We start from the raw sequence: 15,567 nt of genomic DNA, 5'->3' as shown, positions 1-15,567 counted from the left end.
AAGGCTACGTAGTGATGCCCTGCTGGGTCACCTTGGTAGTGATCAATGGAGAGTCATGATCTCCGGGCAGAATGGGAATCACGGCTTGTGGGTAAAGTGCACAACCTCTGCAGAGTGTTTGAAAACTGATATATCAGCCGTGCTCGCGGTTATGAGCGGCCAAGGGAGCTCCAGTGATTAGTGGTACTTGATCAGAGACATTGTGGTACAGGTGGTTATGAGATCGATGGTTCTGGTTATGACTATGGTGTTGGTAAGTGGTATTCTTTCCGTTTGGAAAGGGTACATCGGGCTAATAACTTGGGTTAATGTTAAAACTTGGCTTTCTACTAGTAAGTAATAATCTGACCAACTAAAAGCAACCGCTTGACTCATCCCCACATACAGCTAGTCCACTACAGCCAAACGGGATACTTGCTGAGTATGTTGATGTGTACTCACCCTTGCTCTACACACCAAACCCCCCCCCCCCCCAGGTTGTCAGCATTGCAACCACTGCTCAGGCGAAGATGAAGCTGTGGAAGGAGACTTCCAGGAGTTCCAAGACTACGACGAGTTCTAGGCGTGGGTTAGCGGCAACCCCCAGTCGGCTGCCTGTGAAGGCCGCGTTTATCTACGTTTCTTTTCCGCACTTTGATTTACTGTAAGAACTATATGGACGTCTCAGACGTATGATGTAATCACCTATTATTCCCTTTTAATACTATTTTGAGCACTGTGTGATGATGTCCATGTTATGTAACTGCTGTGTACGTGAATAACTGATCCTGGCACGTACATGGTTCGCATTCGGTTTGCCTTTTAAAACCGGGTGTGACATAAGTGGTATCAGAGCCGTGCTGACTGTAGGACCGCTAACCTAGAGTAGAATGGTCGTTCTAAGGACTATAGACCTCTGTCTCTGCCTTGACTTTGATATCCCTTCAAAAGTTGGTCATACCGACCAAACCTATGTTCTACTATATATTATACCTTGCTGAAAATCATGTTTTATTCTAATCCTTCATTCACTTATGATTCATTATTTGCTGGTCATATTGATTCTGTTCTTACCCTTTTGCTTGCGATGTCTTTTGTAGATGGCTCGACTTAGACACACTGCACGTAAGTCAGTCATCCCCTTCTTACCCTCCCGCCTTGCTGAGCGTCCGCTTCGCCGTCCCGTGGCCGGACAGTCCAGCCACTTGGAGAGACTGCACCACCGCCTGCATGAGGAGCAGGAACGTCGACGACAGGAGCAGGAGCAGCAGGGCTCTTCTTTCTCGCTCCAGCAGGAGATAGCGTCTGTGAGGAGCTGCTCCCCTATGCTTCCCCTGGAGGCGCCCCCTGCACCACCACAGGGCGCCCCAGCCCCTGGAGTAGCTGCTGGAGGAGATCCAGACGACGGAGATGGCGACGACAGCTTGAGCCACGACACCGACTTCTCTGCTAACCTTGAGCCGGAAGGATGGGTTGCTCGACCCATCACTCGCGACGCTGCTCGCGGGTGTCACTTCCATGATGCGCTCGACACCCTGCTACGTCGGGCATTTGACCGGCATACTTGGTCCGTCGAGTATCGCTGTGTGGTCTACCAGCACAGTCGCGGGGTCTACCCGGACCGCTGGGAGGCAACCTGCTTGGTGCGCTGCCCGGAGAACAGTCTCCAGGGTGCTGAGGTCTGCTCAGAGCACTATTCTATCTCTGAGCGGGACTCAGCTGAGGCAGCCATGCAAGATGCTGCACGGCGTGCGCTTTCGCACTACTGCTCGGTTTTCGGTGGGGCAGCTGACGGTCTTGACCTGAAGTATTACCCCCGCCGTCCATCTGGCAGCACAGGAGGCGTGATTGTCTCACCTGTCGGTGAGGGCAATCCTAGGTTGAGCAGCACAGTCAACCTAGCCGTCGTGCTAAACACGGAGCTGGACCATGCACTAGACGAGCTGAGTAGGGCTCGTGCTGAGATCGCCCTGCTGCGGGCTGAGCGCGCGGAACGTCGTCACCTGGACGGTGGTTCCCCCGCTCCCGTCGGGACTCAGCACCCGTACCGCTCACCTCAGCGTGGACACCAGTCTTATGGCAATCCCGACTGCAAGACCAAGATAACTCTAGAACTATAGCTCGTTAGAGTTGGATCTTGTAATTAATACGAAATATATATACATAGAAGCTTCAGTCTTAGCGTTAGTCTCGCTCTTAGTTAAGTCTTAGTTAGACAGGGTAGTTTGCTATATCCTGTGCATTTATGTTTGTCATGATGAACTTTGTTTGGTTTGGATCTTTGTAATGATTGTCACCAGAGTGTGGGTATCCCCTGCATTTTGGTTTACCTATTATGTTAATAAAGTTAGTTATATAGTTGGGAAACCTTTTATTCCACTTTCCTCTTTATCTGAGAAGTTGTGTGGTCTGTGTTGGAGATCAGTGAAGACGCTCATCTGTTCAGTGCTGTTGAAGAATTCTATTCTCTTTCCTTATGCTGCAAGACTTGCCAGATCAGTTCTGATGTGTGGTTGCATTCTGCAGATGTCAGAGAACAGGCGCAGAGGAGGAAGGCGTGCTCAGCAGGAGCGAGCCGCTCAACAGGATGAGGTGCCCCAGCAGCAGCACCTGCCGCCCCCGCCCCCGATGTCCATCGAGCAGATGTTTCTGATGTAGACTCAGGCAGTTCAAGCCATCGGTCAGACTTTGGCCGCCATTCAGCAGCAGCAGCAGCAACAGCAGCAGGCCCCACCTCAGCCTCAGATGCCTCAGATGCCTAGAGACAAGCGTGCTGAATTCATGAGAGGTCATCCACCAACGTTCGCTCATTCTTCTGACCCCATGGATGCTGAAGACTGGCTGCGCACTGTGGAGCGGGAGTTGCATACCGCTCAGTGCGATGACAGGGAGAAAGTCCTGTATGGTCCCCGTCTGTTGAGAGGAGCAGCCCAGTCATGGTGGGAGTCTTACCTCGCCACCCATGCCCACCCTGACGCCATCACCTGGGAAGAGTTCAGAGGTAGCTTTCGTCAGTACCATGTCCCTGCAGGTCTGATGACAGTGAAGAAGGAGGAGTTCCTAGCTCTCAAGCAAGGGTCATCGTCTGTCAGTGAGTACCGAGACAGGTTTCTGCAATTGTCTCGCTATGCTCCTGAAGATGTCAACACTGACACCAAGCGGCAGTACCGTTTCCTGAGAGGCTTGGTTGACCCTCTACAGTACCAACTGATGAATCACACCTTCCCGACATTCCAGCACCTGATTGACAGAGCAATCATGACAGAAAGGAAGCGTAAGGAGATGGAGGATCGTAAACGCAAGATCAGTGGACCCCAGCCTGGAAGCAGCAGTCGTCCTCGTTTCTCAGGCAATCAGCCTCAGCAGTTCAGGCAGAACCAGCGTCCACCTCAGCAGCATCAGCAGTTCCAAAGGCAGTATCCTCAGCATCAGTACCAGAACCGTCAGAGCAATCAGTCAGGAGGTCAGTTTCAGAAGCAGAATCAGCAGGCATCTCGTCTTCCTGCCCCAGCAAACCAGCAGAACAATCAGGCAGCACCAGCTCAGGTTGGAAACAGAGCATGTTTCCACTGTGGAGAGCAAGGCCACTGGGTGATGCAATGTCCGAAGAAGGCAGCCCAGCAGCAGTCAGGCCCCAATGCCCCAGCAAAGCAGAATGTGCCTCAGTCTGGAGCAGGCAATCGCCCTCAGCCGCGTTATAATCATGGAAGACTGAATCACTTGGAGGCTGAAGCAGTTCAGGAGACCCCCGGCATGATAGTAGGTATGTTCCCAGTCGACTCCCATATTGCAGAAGTGTTATTTGATACTGGAGCAACGCATTCTTTCATTACTGCATTATGGGTAGAAGCACATAATCTTCCAATTACTACCATGTCAACCCCCATTCAAATTGACTCAGCCGGTGGTAGAATTCGAGCCGATAGCATTTGTTTGAATATAAGTGTGGAAATAAGGGGGATAGCGTTTCCCGCCAACCTTATAGTAATGGGTACTCAGGGAATAGATGTCATCCTAGGGATGAATTGGCTAGATAAGTATCAGGCAGTTATCAGCTGTGATAAAAGGACAATCAAGTTGGTGTCCCCACTAGGAGAGGAAGTGGTGACCGAGTTAGTCCCGCCTGAGCCAAAGAAAGGAAGTTGTTATCAGCTAGCTGTTGATAGCAGTGAAGCAGACCCAATTGAGAGTATCAAGGTTGTGTCAGAGTTCCCAGATGTGTTTCCAAAGGACTTACCGGGTATGCCACCAGAGCGGAAAGTTGAGTTTGCCATAGAGCTTCTTCCCGGAATCGCCCCTATCTTTAAGAGAGCTTACAGAATATCTGGACCAGAGTTGGTTGAGCTTAAGAAGCAGATTGATGAGCTGTCAGAGAAAGGTTACATCCGGCCAAGCACCTCGCCTTGGGCCGCCCCTGTCTTGTTCGTGGAAAAGAAAGATGGCACCAAGAGGATGTGCATCGATTATCGAGCTTTGAATGAGGTCACGATCAAGAACAAGTATCCCTTGCCCAGAATAGAAGATCTGTTCGACCAGTTGAGAGGAGCCAGTGTGTTCTCCAAGATTGATCTGAGGTCAGGTTATCATCAGCTCAGGATCCGACCTTCGGACATTCCGAAGACGGCATTCATTTCCAAGTATGGGTTGTATGAGTTCACAGTGATGTCTTTTGGTTTGACCAATGCGCCAGCGTTCTTTATGAACTTGATGAACAGTGTATTCATGGATTACCTTGATAAGTTTGTGGTGGTATTCATTGATGACATTCTGATTTACTCTCAAAGCGAAGAAGAACATGCAGATCATTTGAGGATGGTGTTGCAGAGATTGCGAGAGCACCAGTTGTATGCAAAATTGAGCAAGTGTGAGTTCTGGATCAGTGAAGTCCTGTTCTTGGGTCATATAATCAACAAAGAAGGATTGGCTGTTGATACGAAGGAAGTGGCAGACATTTTGAACTGGAAAGCGCCAACAGATGCTCGAGGAATCAAGAGTTTCATTGGAATGGCCGGATATTATCGGCGATTCATTGAAGGGTTTTCGAAGATTGCGAAACCAATGACAGCATTGCTAGGCAACAAGGTTGAGTTCAAGTGGACCCAGAAATGTCAAGAGGCCTTTGAAGCGCTGAAAGGGAAGTTGACTACAGCGCCTGTCTTAGTCTTGCCTGATGTGCACAAGCCCTTCTCGGTGTATTGTGATGCTTGCTACACAGGTTTGGGATGTGTGTTGATGCAAGAGGGAAGAGTTGTGGCTTACTCGTCCTGACAGTTGAAGGTTCATGAGAAGAACTACCCAATCCATGATCTAGAGTTGGCAGCAGTGGTTCACGCACTGAAGTCATGGAGGCACTATCTGTATGGACAGAAATGCGATGTTTACACAGATCATAAGAGTCTGAAGTATATATTCACTCAGTCAGAGTTGAACATGAGGCAACAAAGATGGTTAGAGTTGATCAAAGACTATGAGTTGGAGATTCATTACCATCCAGGCAAAGCAAACGTAGTGGCAGATGCTTTGAGCAGAAAGAGTCAAGTCAATCTGATGGTCGCTCGTCCGATGCCTTATGAGTTGGCCAAAGAGTTCGACAGGTTGAGTCTCGGATTTCTGAACAATTCGCGAGGAGTCACAGTCGAGTTGGAACCTACCTTAGAGCGCGAAATCAAAGAAGCGCAGAAGAATGATGAAAAGATCAGTGAGATTCGGCGACTGATTCTAGATGGCAAAGGCAAAGATTTTCGAGAAGATGCAGAAGGCGTGACATGGTTTAAAGACCGCTTGTGTGTTCCTAATGTCCAGTCCATTTGGGAGTTGATTCTTAAAGAAGCTCATGAGACAGCCTATTCGATTCACCCTGGCACTGAGAAGATGTATCAGGATCTGAAGAAGAAATTCTGGTGGTACGGAATGAAGAGAGAAATCGCAGAGCATGTGGCTATGTGCGATAGTTGCCAAAGAATTAAGACAGAACACCAGAGACCTGCTGGATTGTTGCAACCGTTGCAGATCCCTCAGTGGAAATGGGACGAAATCGGTATGGATTTCATAGTCGGATTGCCTCGCACTCGAGCCGGCTACGATTCCATCTGGGTAGTAGTGGACCGCTTGACCAAGTCAGCCCACTTCATACCTGTCAAGACCAACTATAGCAGTGCCGTATTGGCAGAATTGTATATGTCTCGGATCGTTTGTCTTCATGGTGTGCCAAAGAAGATAGTGTCAGACAGAGGAACGCAGTTCACCTCTCATTTCTGGCAGCAGTTGCATGAAGCCTTGGGCACGCATCTGAATTTCAGTTCAGCTTATCATCCGCAGACAGATGGCCAGACCGAAAGGACCAATCAAATTCTTGAAGACATGTTGAGAGCCTGTGCGTTGCAAGATCAGTCCGGATGGGACAAGCGATTGCCTTATGCAGAGTTTTCCTATAACAACAGTTACCAGGCCAGTTTGAAGATGTCACCATTTCAGGCGCTCTATGGAAGGAGTTGTAGAACTCCGTTGCAATGGGATCAGCCCGGAGAAAAGCAAGTGTTTGGGCCAGACATTTTGCTTGAAGCCGAAGAGAACATCAAGATGGTCCGAGAGAATCTGAAGATAGCGCAATCAAGACAGCGAAGCTATGCAGACACAAGAAGAAGAGAGCTGAGTTTCGAAGTCGGAGACTTTGTCTATCTGAAAGTGTCACCGATCAGAGGAGTCAGAAGATTTGGAGTGAAAGGCAAGCTAGCACCCCGCTACATTGGTCCGTATCAGATTCTTGCAAGACATGGAGAAGTGGCCTATCAGCTCAGTCTACCAGAGAATTTGTCTACTGTGCATGATGTCTTTCATGTGTCTCAGTTGAAAAAGTGCTTGCGTGTGCCAGAAGAGCAGTTGCCAGTGGAAGGTCTTGAAGTCCAGGAGGACTTGACCTACGTTGAGAAGCCAGTGCAAATCCTTGAGGTTGCAGACAGAGTCACCCGAAGGAAGACCATCAGAATGTGCAAAGTCAAATGGAATCATCACTCTGAGGAAGAAGCAACCTGGGAGCGTGAAGATGATCTGTTGGCTAAATACCCTGAGCTCTTTGCTAGCCAACCCTGAATCTCGAGGGCGAGATTCTTTTAAGGGGGATAGGTTTGTAACGCCCTGAATTTGGGGTAGAATTTTTTCTTCTTTTCTCTCACCAAATTTGGGCGTTACTCTCTTTTCTCTTTCCCCTTTTGCTCCTTCTTCCCAATTTCAAATCAGTATAGCGGCAGGTGTCCGCGTCATGTATAAACCAAAACCTAAGTGTCATGGGTGTTGCATCATGCCGAAGCACATTTCTTTATCTGATGTTGAGTGTTCGTCTCGTTCCGTTCCGGATTTTGATTCGCGTTTTAAGTTCGTTTAGTGGTCCGCGCTTGTCGTGGGTTTTCGATCCGCGAAGCGGCCCGGCCCGCCCCGGCCTGCGCGCCCCTGGCGCCCAAAACCCCCCCATGCGCCCCCCCTCCTCTCTCTCTCTCATTTGGATCTCTCGCGCAACAACTTCCCTCTCCCTCTTCCACCTCTCTCTCCCCGTGGTGCCCTAGGATTTGGAGACGGCGATCACCGGATTTTGGACCCCGAGGTGAGCTCCCCTCCCCTCCCCTTCTTCTCTCTCTCTCCCTCTCCCCCCTCTTCTCCCCCGCGCGCGCGCCCTCCCTCTTCCCCCTACCCGCGCCCGACCCCGTCCCTGCCCGGCGCGGTGGCGCCCCTGCCCGCCCGCTCGGCCCCTCCCGCGGCGGCGCTCGGCCCGCCCGCTCGGCCCTCCCCGCGGCGGCGCTCGGCGCCCGCCCCCGGCTCGCCCGCCCGGCCTCCCTCCCGCGGCGGCGCTCGGCTCCCCGTCCCCGGCCTCCCTCCCCGGCGGCGCGGCCCCCGCTCGGCCCCCTCGGCGCGGTGGCGCGGCCCCTGCCCGCCTTGGCCCTCTGCTCGGCTCCCCGCGGCGGCGCCCTGGCCCGCCCGCTCGGCCGCTCCCCGGCGGCGCTCGGCCCCGCCCGGCCTCCCCGGCGGCGCTCGGCCCCCGCTCGGCCCCCCGCTCGGCCCCTCCCCCCTCCCTCCCGCGGCGGCGCTCGGCTCCCCGTCCCCGGCCTCCCTCCCCGGCGGCGCGGCCCCCGCTCGGCCCCCTCGGCGCGGTAGCGCGGCCCCTGCCCGCCCCGGCCCCCCGCTCGGCTCCCCGCGGCGGCGCCCCGGCCCACCCGCTCGGCCGCTCCCCGGCGGCGCTCGGCCCCCGCTCGGCCCCCCGCTCGGCCCCTCCCCCCTCCCTCCCCGGCGGCGTTCGGCCCCCGCTCGGCCCTCCCCGGCGCGGCGGCGCCCGTCCCCGGCCTCCCCTCGCGCGACCCCGCTCGCCCGCGCGCCCCCGCCCCCGGCTCGGCCGTCCCCGGCCGGTTCAACCGCCCCCTGGCCGGTTGAACCGCCCTTCCCCCCGTTCGGCCGCCCGTTCCCGTCCCGGCCTCGCCCGACCGTATCTTCGCTCGCCCGCGCTCGCGGTGATTATTCGTTAATTAGCGTGTTACGTCGCGCGCTTCGCCGCGCGACGGTTTGTCTAAATTCAGATTCTATCTTGTGTTGCGTCGTGCGCTTCGTCGCGCGACGATCCATTTTTGTTTCAGGTTGTTTAAGGTGTAACGCCGCGTGTGTATTCACGCGACGTTCCACTTTGGACTCAGTTTAGTCGACGTATGCCGTCGTGCGCTTCGTCGCGCGACGTTTAACGTCTCCTCGTATCTAAGGCGAAGTGTCTCGTTGCGTGCTCGGTCGCGCGACGAGTCGTTAACTTTTTAATTTGTTTTAGAGAGCTTTGTCGCGCGTCTCACCGCGCGACCATCCTTTTTGTTTACCTCCACCTGCTTATAATAATTGGACATGAAACATGACTTTACTTTACGCTAAACATAGTGTCTACATTAAATTTCCTTCCATTAAGCGAGTGGTTAATTTATAATCATGTAACGTGATCGTTTCTCGACTGTCTTGTTCTCCTTCTCTCTTAACTATAACTGCGAGCCCGCGTAGAACGTCTGTTTACTTATTGCATTCTATTGTATGGTGTACTGTTCTTTTGTATTAAATATGTGGATGTATGTATGTTTGCAATCGCATAGAGAACGATCCGGTTGAAGAGCCCGAGGAACTCGCAGGAGAAGCCCCTGAGCAGCAGTCGGTTGGTGGAGGCAAGTGTCCTTTGACCTATCTCTGTCCTATTCATTATTTAATTCACCCCCCGCTTTACATATTTATACCTAAGGTTTGACTAGCTTTTGTTATCCCTATCCTTGCTTACCTATTTGGGTTGGATTATTACTGTTTAGCTTTATGCTATTGCTCAACTCTAATCAATGAACATGATGAGAATATCTATGATACGCTGTTTTCCCTTCTCTTATTATGATGTTGTACTTGTGGCTTTAAGGGGGCTCGAGCGGTTTCTCGAGTGCCTCTCCGTAAGGACCTGTTCTATGGATGACCGCCCGGGAAAACAGTGCAACCATGAGGGTGGAATGGGATGCCCTTAGCTGAATAATTAGAGGATCCGGGGTGTAGTTCACTTAGCCGTCGTGCCGTCAATGGGGCTCGGTGTATGCGGCTCGCTCTGCCAAGGTTGATTTGTCCCTTGGGGAGGAGTGCGGTACATTTAGGAAACCTAACGGGTGGCTACAGCCCCGGGGAATCTTTGTAAAGGCTACGTAGTGATGCCCTGCTGGGTCACCTTGGTAGTGATCAATGGAGAGTCATGATCTCCGGGCAGAATGGGAATCACGGCTTGTGGGTAAAGTGCACAACCTCTGCAGAGTGTTTGAAAACTGATATATCAGCCGTGCTCGCGGTTATGAGCGGCCAAGGGAGCTCCAGTGATTAGTGGTACTTGATCAGAGACATTGTGGTACAGGTGGTTATGAGATCGATGGTTCTGGTTATGACTATGGTGTTGGTAAGTGGTATTCTTTCCGTTTGGAAAGGGTACATCAGGCTAATAACTTGGGTTAATGTTAAAACTTGGCTTTCTACTAGTAAGTAATAATCTGACCAACTAAAAGCAACCGCTTGACTCATCCCCACATACAGCTAGTCCACTACAGCCAAACGGGATACTTGCTGAGTATGTTGATGTGTACTCACCCTTGCTCTACACACCAAACCCCCCCCAGGTTGTCAGCATTGCAACCACTGCTCAGGCGAAGATGAAGCTGTGGAAGGAGACTTCCAGGAGTTCCAAGACTACGACGAGTTCTAGGCGTGGGTTAGCGGCAACCCCCAGTCGGCTGCCTGTGAAGGCCGCGTTTATCTACGTTTCTTTTCCGCACTTTGATTTACTGTAAGAACTATATGGACGTCTCAGACGTATGATGTAATCACCTATTATTCCCTTTTAATACTATTTTGAGCATTGTGTGATGATGTCCATGTTATGTAACTGCTGTGTACGTGAATAACTGATCCTGGCACGTACATGGTTCGCATTCGGTTTGCCTTTTAAAACCGGGTGTGACACCGGTGCACCACCGGACAGTCCGGTGCTCCCAGACTGAGCAGAGTCTTGGCTGCTCGGGCCAAGATATTTCCAATTGTTCTTTTCCTGTTTCCAGCACTTAGACACAATACATTAGTCTAAAAAACAATGTACTAAGTCCGAGAAACATACCTTTTGACATGATTTGCACTTTGTCCACCACATTGCATATATCAATACAAAAGCACTTGTATTGGCACTCAATCACCAAAATACTTAGAAATGGCCCAAGGGCACATTTCCCTTTCACATAGCAGGTACCAGCACACGCATTGTGGTCCTTCAAACTGAATTTTTGAACCATTTTTTTCTTATTAGTTTTTAGAATCAAGAGACATACACAGTAACTTCCACCCATGAGACCGATGAGAGAGGAAGAGCACGAAGACAGAAACTGAATGTTATGTTAAAAATTATTTAGATGCTCGAAATTTAGAGCTTAACTTCTTAGGCAACCATTCATGGAGTACAAACTCCATCTCAAACTAAAATAAGTATTAACTTTTGAGAACATGATGAAACCAATATTGTTGTGTTATTATATTTCTGCAATGAAAAAGAAACCCTGACATTCAAAAGCCAATGATTTCATATTGGAAACTAATACACAATCAAAGGTTCTACTTAAATGAGAAGAACATAATACCAAGAACAGCTAGTGTAAAGAAATAAGCAGAGCATTAGATCAACCTTGTTAAGTGAGCGAACAACTACAAATCTGAGAACAAGTTTGGATGAACTTAAAAACAACTGCAACAAAGTAATTGTAGGTGTAAGCTCTCGGCTTGTGACACCGTTCAGTTCAATAATAGATTAAGCACTTGTAACAAAGGCAGAATGCAGTAAAGGCATGCATAGCACGTAGCAACACATGCATTGTGCTCCTTCAAATTAAATTTTCGAATCATTTTCTTCTTCTTCTTAGTTTCAGAATCATGTAATCTTTTCCTTTGCCCCTCGCCCCCACGCCAAACCTGCAACGAATGAAGCACCTTATGTGCTGCACTACACCATAGAGATTAAGGATTTAGGACGCAGAAACATTGTCGAATCTAGCAAGAAACGTTGTGTGCTTGTGCGCGAGTGGTGAGGGCTGCTTTTATTCACCACAAAGGAAATAAAGCCCAGTGACAGCACACTGTACAACTACCAAGCAACTAAATTATTAGAATATATGATTGTTGGGGACTTGTTCTCAAATGCTATGAATTAAGAACAAGGCAACATAGAATGTTAAATATCAATGCCCTTCATCCGCTGAAGCATTATCTCCCCAAGGATTTAATGAACTTCGGACGAAGACCACGAGCAGAATATTACGAAGGTTTCCCCTTCGTAATTAAACTTATAAAGATAATACAAAGTAATATAAAATGTGAAACATTGAAGATAAATATGTCGGAAATAAATGATATCATTCACATATTTTATTATATGAATCTAAGATGTTTGAACATAATGTTTGAGTACATTTATACCTTTGCCTTGACAAATAATAATTCCCGAGTGATGCGTTTGAAAAAAACAGGAATGCGTGAACAGTAAAGGAATACTGTTCACTATTTATAGGCACAGGACACAGCCTGTGAGGAATTACAATCATGCCCCTCATAAAAGTTTACAACATTGACTCAGACCCTTATGGACTAAAAGGTCATTCTATCTTTAAGTCGGTTCGATCCCTCATCTTCGGACATGCTGTAATACCGAAGCTTTATGAATGGTACCTTCGGCATTACGGTCAAGCAGCTTCAGCCGAAGCTGTTTTCTTTCTGCAGGACCTTCGGCGACGAAGCATGGTCCCAACAGTAGCCCCTTCGCGGTGCTAGATCGTTTTTCGTAACGAGCTTGATCCGTGAAAAAGTCTCTTAGGCTTCAGGAAGCCGAAGGTCCGAAAAACACCTTCCCTGAGCTCGTTGTCGAGAAACGATACAGTTTTCGAGCGCGTAGCGGTCCCGCCATGCAGGTTCACTATTTTGGTTTTTGCGGCCCACCGTGCAGCGGGTGCGAGCAACTGTTTGCCTGGTGTAAAAATCCTGACGATTCACCTTCTTACCTGCAGCACTATATAAACAGACAGGTAGGTGTGAAGTTACCACATCATTCATTGCTATTGCACTGTTTTGCTGCCAAAAATTTAACCATAGCCGAAGCTTGACTTTCGCATTCAAACAAAGCTCCAGTTTGGTGTCTGCTTCGTCAGAAGAAGAGCTTCGGAAGAAAGGTTATTAATTTCCAAGAAATTTTCAAGAAATTCAAAATCAAATGGCCAGAGTGCGTTCTACTGCTAGAGTTGAGCGCGAAGGAGACGAAGCCGAAGCTGTGGAAACTGTTCCTATCTCGAAAGCAATGAAGCGATCTGGGTTGGTGACATCGGAAGACATCCCTGCTGCTGAAGCAGAACAAGCAGATATTGAAGAGACTGATTCTGAAGGTGATCACAATATCGCAGTACCGAGCAAGCCTAGCCACCTGGACTTCGGAAAGTCAACCATCTCCAAGGCTGATTTTCCTAAGATGGTGAAGTCGGGCTACTTTAGCGAAGATGAGAAAAAGCTGATTCGCTTCGGTGCAGAAGAAACTACCCCGAAGCCACAAAAAGATGAAATAGTGATTTTCAAGAGTTTCCTCAAAGCTGGTTTGAGATTTCCTTTGAATAGGATGATTGCCGATGTGCTAAAGAAGTTTGGGATCTATCTTCATCAACTAACTCCTAACGCTATTGTTAGGCTTAGTGTTTATATTTGGGCTCTCCGAAGCCAGGGGGTGGAACCGTTTGCCGAAGGTTTCTGCCGGGTGCACGAGCTACATTACCAAACCAAAGCCAGAAAGGATGGGTTACATGAAAATTTTGGTTGTTACAATTTTGCCTATCGAAAAACTTCAAAATTTCCTGTGATCAGCTACCGAAGCAAGTGGCCGACAGACTGGGAATCGGAATGGTTCTACGTCAAAGTTGACGATGACAAGGAGAAGCTGGTACAGAGTCCGCTTGAACTGATCTTCGGAGAGACCAGACCCCAATGTAGTATGACACCAGAAGGTCCAACCCAAACCGCGTTGGCTGAATTCAGGATTATTGCAGAGCACATTGGCACTAGAGATTTAGTGCAGGAATTTCTGGCTTTCAAAATATTTCCAACTATGAAGGAATGGGCTATGCCGAAGCTTGAAAGACAGAAGAAAGAGGGGGAGCTTGTCCGACTGCCCTACCACTATAAGTTCAAGAAATATTTTAAAGCACCCTGCCAAGAATGGCTCGAAACAATCGAAGTGATGAGTACTGAAATCCTTGGGAATTATTCTAAAAAAGAGGATCAATTGATGACAGCAGCCTTCGGCACCCGGCCGAAACGAAGGCTAAACAGAGTGCTTGATGCTATAGGCTTTGAATATCCTGATTATGGGCGGGTCGATAAGGGTGCCGAAGGGCAGAAAAGGAAAAGAGTAGCTGACACTTTGATTAAAGACGACGAAGATCAATCAAAAAAGAAGAAAGAAAAGTTTGAACCGAAGATAGCTGCTCCAAGAAAAAGAAAAGCTGCATCTCCAAAACCTGTATCTCCAGAACCAAAGAGATTGGTCCGAAATGAGGAAGTTCCTGCGACACCTTCTGCTGCCGAAGTAGAAGAAATTCTGAAGGTAATGACTGAATCTTTGCCTGTCAAGCTAAGTCCGCTGGCGCCGGAACTGACGAAGTTTTTTCAAAAGGACAAAGAAGCTTCGGCAGCAGAAAGTCCTGCAAAGCCGAAAAAATGAAGAATTATCCAAGTGACAGATGTGATTCATCAGACACCGCCACCGGTATCGGCGTCAAAAATTGTTATTGCTGAGACCGCTGAAGCCGAAGCCGCCGCAGCCGAAGCTACCGAGGCCGAAACCACTGAATTTGCAACCGCCGGAGCCGAAGCTACCGGAGCCGAAGCCGCCGAAACTACCGGAGCCGAAGCTACCGGAGCCGAAGCCGGGACCACCGAAGATTCAAACCTAGAAACCACACTTGAAGTTATTGACAATATACTTCTGAAAATGGCTGAAGAAGAAGCTGCTGTGGCTGCGGTGAACACGGCTACTGAAAAAGGAAAAGAGCAGGTTGAAGACATTTTGGAGGAAGGAAATTTTAACTTTCAAGATTTACTTGGACAAGAATTAACAGGTGCTGAAAAAGAAGAGCTGAAAAAATATGCCATATCCTGTAGATATAAACCAGGGTCTATGCTATTTGGTGGGGTCAACGAAGGGAAGCTAAGATGCCTTCGGAATCGCACCGAGGCCAAAGTTGTTAGGACCTTCTCCAAAAGCGTTGGCCTGCCGAAGATAGAAGCGGACCTTTGCAGGTACCAGCGACAACATATCGCCGGTAGCTTGCTCTATGCTAATTTTAAGGTAAAAAATATTATTATTATTTTATTATTATTATTTTTTATGTCGTTTTCTGACGAAGGTTGTTTTGGCAGAGTATAGTATTAAGTAAAGTGCTAAAAATGCAACAAGATCTTGAAGAGAAGAACAACAAAGCTATCATCAAAGATTTAGAAGAAAAAGTTGAAAATTACGAAGCTGTTCTGAAGAAGAAGGACTTCACCATTCAAGACCTTGAAATCATAGCTAAAGAACACGAAGGTGCCTTAGAAAAGAAAGACTTTGTTATTCAGTCTATGAAAGGCTCCTTGGCTGAGGTCCAAGCCGAAAATGACAGTTTAAAGAATGAATTACTCAAAAAGTCAGAAAAATCTGAGCAAGAAAAGAAGAACCTTGAAACAAGTCTCAAGACTGAGATCGAGAAAAATTCAAATTTGCAAAAATCATTGAAGGAACTTCAAGAGAAATGCCTAAATTTCGGCAGCCGATGCGTGCAGTGGCTGAAGGATGTGTTTCACTCTATCGGAGCCAGTTCTGAAAAATTTTCACCTTCAGCTGAAAACCTGCCCAGCACCTTGGAATATATTGAAGGCGAGGTTGATGCTCTTGACGAAGTTATTGCTGGGCATGCTGACTTCTGCGCCCTGGTAGCTTCTCGAGGCACAGCTACCGCTTTTCTGAAGGCTGGCTGTACGCACGGAAAAATTGTA

This window comes from Zea mays, chromosome 4 (genome assembly GCF_902167145.1).
Source record: "Zea mays cultivar B73 chromosome 4, Zm-B73-REFERENCE-NAM-5.0, whole genome shotgun sequence".
NCBI classification, from domain to species: domain Eukaryota; kingdom Viridiplantae; phylum Streptophyta; class Magnoliopsida; order Poales; family Poaceae; genus Zea; species Zea mays.
The sequence above is the reverse complement of the archived record's forward strand: the minus strand, read 5'-3'. Positions refer to the sequence as shown.